The sequence below is a fragment of the Physcomitrium patens genome, chromosome 22, assembly GCF_059467195.1.
Source record: "Physcomitrium patens ecotype Gransden chromosome 22, ASM5946719v1, whole genome shotgun sequence".
NCBI classification, from domain to species: domain Eukaryota; kingdom Viridiplantae; phylum Streptophyta; class Bryopsida; order Funariales; family Funariaceae; genus Physcomitrium; species Physcomitrium patens.
Window position 1 is genome coordinate 7,776,234 of NC_143431.1, and position 6,267 is coordinate 7,782,500.

Sequence of the window (6,267 nt, forward strand, 5' to 3'; positions counted from 1 at the left end):
TGATGTTGTATGGCATGATTTATGATTTGGAAATACACTGGATACCTAGATGTATAGAATTTAGCTTTAATTTATTGGCCAAGCTCTGAAAAATGATTTATTCTTAATATAAAAGATAAATTTACGTAATAATATCAAAAAAAATTCTATAAGTAAAAACCCTTACATTTAAGAAGTTTTATATATAAGGCTTTTTAGAGTATTTAGAAATTTCTTAATATCCTTTGCTATACCAAACCATAATCAATCATTTGTTGATAAATTAGATTTTTAATAATTTCAAAAAAAATCCATAACTTCTTTTTAAAACTCATCTTTATATCATAAATTTATCATAGCTCTATATCTCTATTTTTAATATATACATATATATATATATATATATATATATATAGTCTTAGCTCCCAAAAATTCCTTTATTTTGTATAAAATGCTAAAATTGTAGCAAAATTCTTTTAAAACATTTTTTTGCAAAGAATTTTAATATCTGAATTTTAGAATTTCATATTTCTTGATCCAATCATTTAATTATTTTTCAAATTTCTAAATAATATAGCATTTATCCTTAAAATTTGCTAAAAAAAATAAATTATAACTTTATTGTAAATTATTCGACATCTTAAAAATCCTAGCAGATACTCTAAATCCTAATTTATAAGCACTTGAGTATTATTTTTTTCATATCTCAAAAACCAAAAATTCAAGTGTCATAAAATCTGGTATGTAGCTTAATAATATAATAATATACATTCATAAAAAAAATTAACTAAAGATTTATCCAAATGTCTAAAATATAGCTAGAATCAAATCTCTCATGAAATTGATTTATTGACAAACCTCAATTTAGAAGTGCTATCTTCAAGCAATTGTTGTTCCTCCAAATAAACTCTAATTTTTTTTTTCAAGCAAAATGTAGCCTTTTGAACCAATAATCTGATCCTCAAAAGCCCTTCATACAAGCATGCTATGCTCCAAAAAGTAATAATAGGTACAAAATTGATACCTTGACTTTGAGCGCTTATATTTTTTTCATAAAAACTCCAAATGTTTTACCAAAATCATATCCAAAATTCTAAACTTGAAAATCTTAATCTTTGATATTTAAATGCCTTTAAAAAAAAAACCTTAATCTATAATGAGGCCTTGAGAAACTTCCTTAAATTCCATTGGACATGACTTTTGGCCAATAGGAATAAATTTTTTTATCATTTATCTTCATCTATATGGATGGCCTAACTACTCTTTTTTATATAAAAATCCTTATCCAATCTTTTTTTTAATAAGTTTTTATCTAGTATGTGTTCTAAATATAAAATAAAAGAAATAAAATAAGATTTATACATGCTTTTTATGTCTAATAAAGATATGCTTTTTATGTAATGTCTAATTTATACATGCTTTTTGTGTAATTCTTAATTTGATAGTCTACTTGGTGCCAAATTTTACATAAAAATGCCACTATAAATCTTCTATACGCTAAGAAAAATTCAGTCCAATTCAACTTACAAATTGTAAGAAAAAGTCCAAAAACCGCACTTATATCATTTGGCTGTCAACTTAAAAGGTAATATAGATGTTCTAGTAGCAATTTCTCCTTTTCAACCATTAACTTCAACTCAAAATCGGTGTGTTGCTTGATCTTTAAGTCTTTTAAGACCTTGCTAAATTTTACATTGATTCAATTAATAAATCTTTAGATATCATAAAAATCCTATCCAAATTCAAATTCTCAACTTTTGATATCTTCTTATATCAAATCTTAAATATCTCTTATTTATATTATTGAATGGAAACAAAATTTTATACATAATTAGTACACTCAATTAACAAAACATTCTCAAATTTTGAATTATAGATGTGATACCAATTGCACAAACTAGCTAAGAGTATTAGCTCTCATTGTATTGTATGAATTTTAAGTCACTAATACAAACCCTATTTTTAAACAATAATTTCAAAGTCACTTCAAATCCTATAAAAATAAATCTTATATCTTTAGAATAAACTTAAAGTTAGGTCATGAATCCTAATTACTAATCTTAAAATAAATCCCTACTTTGCCTTAGGCAATCATTGTCATAATATGTTGTCAAAGCAAGAGTCCACTTTGGATAGATGTAGGATCCCTCTTTGCATTTAAGTTGGATCCAATATGCACAAAACCTTTTTAAATTTTCTTTTGAGTATTTACAAAACTATGTTTGTAATAAACTAACAAACTTTAAGTTTGAAAATTCATATTCCAAGATCTAGCTATTCAAATAAGCTTAAAATTTAAAAGTATAGAACTAACACCTTTGATCATCATCACACAAATTTTTAGCTACAAATTTGTTACTAATTGACTGATATCACCAAATCCTTGGCAAGTATTTTTGAAAGTCAAAACCAAACCAAAAACTTAAAAATTCATATTCTAAGTTCTAGCCATTCAAATAAGCTCAAAATTTGGAAGTACAAAACTTACACATTTGAACATCATTACACAAATTTTTAGCTACAAATTCATTGCCAATCGATTGATTTTACCAAATCCTTATTAAGTACATTTTTAAGTCAAAATCCTAGACACTTGAAAAAAAATTTACCATTTCTCCTAATTCAATTAACATGAGATTTTAGATAAGGATCTTTATATCATAAGTAACATATACACAAAAAATGAGCTTCAAATTCGTCTTGAAGCTCAAGTTCTAGCTTAAAACCAAAATCCTTTAGTTCACTAATTTCTTCATAATCCTAGTTTTAGTTTGCTAGTTTTAATCAGCCATATTTCATTCATTCTAGACTCAATTCTATCAATCATTAAATGTAAAATATTCAACTTGAAGTCTAGTTTCTAATTCAACTCTCCAATTACTTGCTAGTATCTTAAAACTCCTAGTATGCATGGAAAAGTAATAATAGGCATCAAATTAGTAGCCTAAGTTTAAAAAAACATATCTCTCTCATCCGAGCTCCAATTCATGCATTTTTTCTACATGATCTTATACTAAGAAGCTCCTCTTTTTGAATATCTCTTCTCTACTTGCGAAAAAAAAACCTCCTCCTTCCTTTCGAGCTTGCCAAAGAAATCACGGCCAAGGTCTTCAAAGAAGTCAAAAATTAATAGTTTAAAGTTAAAAAAACACCAAATCTAAACCTCCATATCAGCACCACTAATGGAAACCGACTAATGCTATCTAAACTCCTATTTATTCTTAATGAAAACCTAAATACAACCTCAAAGTCAAAATTCTTCATACATCTACAAATATAACTCTGAATCTATTAAAACCAAAAATTAGAAAGAAAGTAAAAAAGAATAAAAGAAGTTTTCAAGGCTTAACCAAAGATAAAGTTAAGATCAAAGATAAAATAAAATTTAGCCAAAATTTTAGAAAAAAAAAAAGAAAGAAAGTAGAAAAATTTCTCCAAAACTATAAAAAAACTAAATTGATAAGAACAAAAAATAACTTAATAAAAGTTCAAAGAAAAGTAAGTCAAGTAAGGTTTCTATATATGAATGTATTTACATCACAACAATATTTTGTCTTCTTTGAGAATGCACTAGGCACTAGCTGTAAAAAGTGAAGTTGTGTTTTACAAATATTCTAGAAATCTTAATAGGTTTCACCTATATAAAAAGAATATAATTCAAATTTTAATTCAAAAGTACTTAAAGCCAATACAAAAAGTACAAAAATACTCTTCTTAATAACTTCAATCACACATAAATCTCAATTATTTTATTACTTTTATAATTAGGCAATTTGATTTTTCCTTGCAAGTCCTATTTTTTGTCACTTGGCCATCAACTTCAAAGTTGATACAAATATTCTAATAGCAATTTCTCCTTTTTCAACCATTAACTTCAATTCAAATTCAATATATAGCTTGATATTGAAGTTTGCTACTGCTATGCTAAATTTCACTTTGATCCAATTGATAGATCTTTAGATATCATAAAAATCCTATCCAATCCCAAATTTCTACCTTCTGATACCCTCTTGTATCAAAACCCAGATATCTCCTAACTGCACTATTAGATTAATAAAAAAATTTACATGCACTTAGCACATCTAATCATCTAAGTATTGTCAAGTTTTGAAGTATAGATGTGACATCAATTGTACAAACTAGCCAAGTGTGCTAGCCCCAATTGTATTGCATAAATTCCAAATCACTAATACAAACTTTGACTTTGAACAATTATTGCAAAGTCATTATAAATCCTTTGAAAATAATCCTTATACTTCTAAAATTAGCTTAAAGTTAACTTCTAAATTATAATTTCTGATCTTCAAATGCTTCCTTATTTTGCCTTAGGTAGTCATTTTAGTGGCTAGAGGTTTGATTTTGAGCCTATTCTACAAATGGTCAATCTCTAAATATCAATTTAACCTATCCTAGGGTATTTTCAGTCCAATCCTAGTATCAATCATACTAATTATTTATCTCTTTTAACCTGATTTTATAAATTTATGGCCTTTTTAAGGCAATAAAATAATTTCTACGCCCTAGATGGTAAAATTACTAATCAATTTTAATCTACTAGCTTTTAAGACAAGAAAATAAATTGAGATGCTTTTATAAAAGCCATGTTTAAATATCTTGAATTTTTATTAAATCAAGATGATTAAATATTAATTAAAAATTTATTTTTGATTATATTTTCATCATATAGTTGTGTTACAATACAACACCATTTTAGTGGCTAGAAATATGATTTTGACCTTGTCACACAAATGGTCGACTCCTGAATATCAATCCAACTTATTTTAGGGATTTTTTAATCAATTCTATCGTAAAATTAACCCTAATATCAACCATATTAAATATTTATATCTTCTTTCCTATTTTTATTGATTTATGGCATTTCTTATGGATTAAAAAAATTTCTAAAATTTAGAAGGTAAAATTACTAATTAATCTTTAGTCTATTATCTATTGAGATAAGAAAATAAACTAAGAGGCTTTTATAAAAGCCATGTTTAAATATCTTGAATTACTATTGAATCAAGATGATTGAATATTAATTAAAATTTTATTTTTTATTATATTTTCATCATTTCATTGTGTTACAATATGACAACAAGAAGTAATAGCTATTTAGTTCTCTATTGGGTTAGAGCTACTACAAAGACATATGTCAAGTTGGGAGATTCTTATGATCCAATTTTGGCCTTAATTGATTATAGATATAAAATCAACATCATGTCAAGGCGGATATACGAGAAGAACAAATGACCAATTAATATCAATCATGGTTGGGTAATTAAAGCTGCAAACAACAAACAAGGTGATTTATATGGAACTTATCCAACTATAAAGACTAAGATTAGAGATGTAGAAGTCAAAAAAAAAAAATTCTTAGTTCAAAACTTTATTATATATCTAATAATATTTGATCAATCCTATATTAGAGCTCTTAGAATTGAGACTAAAATCTTCAATGATAGTTTACATTATGCTAAGCTTCATAGATGAGATAGGAGAAAAGATGTACAATTTATCATTATAAAACCTATCTATAAGAAGTACAAAGAATAATTAAAAGGAATATCTTTGGAGCCAAGAAACAACTTTGTAGATTTCTAGATAGCACCTTTGTAGAATGGAAATATATGGATGCAAATGAATCATCTACAAATTTTAATATAAATAATATAAGTTTTGGATTTTTAAACTAAATTAATAATCGATTTGTGAGTATTTAAAGGATTAAAGATTTAGATTCTATAAATAAAAAAGAATGAAGAAACAAAAAAAACTTAAAAAGACTAGAATTACTTTCAAATTATGAAGCCATAGTTGGAATAATAAAAAAATTAGATTTAGAGGAAGATTTGATAATAGTTTTAGAAAATTTAGCTATAAACATGGATAGAGATGCTATAATAGAAATACAATCAAGAAGGACTTATGAAGAGTTAGAAAAAATAGTAACAAATAGTGGACTTCCTATTAGCTATGGATTAAAACATGAGATTAGAGTATAAGCTAAATATAAAACTATGGTAAGAAAGATGAAACATATAGCTATCCAATTAACAAATGATACTATAGAACTTATCAAGCAATCAATTAAGGAGTCTATTTTAAGAAAGATATACAAAATTAAATATTAATTTATTCAAAAACCATTAGCTAAGCTGAAAATTAAAAGAGGTGATTTCTTGACATGAATGGAGGAAAATATGTTTTGAGAAATATTTATTGGGCATGATAAGGCATTTGCCTTAACTACTAATAAGATTGGATATATGAATCTAAGTATTGTAGTAT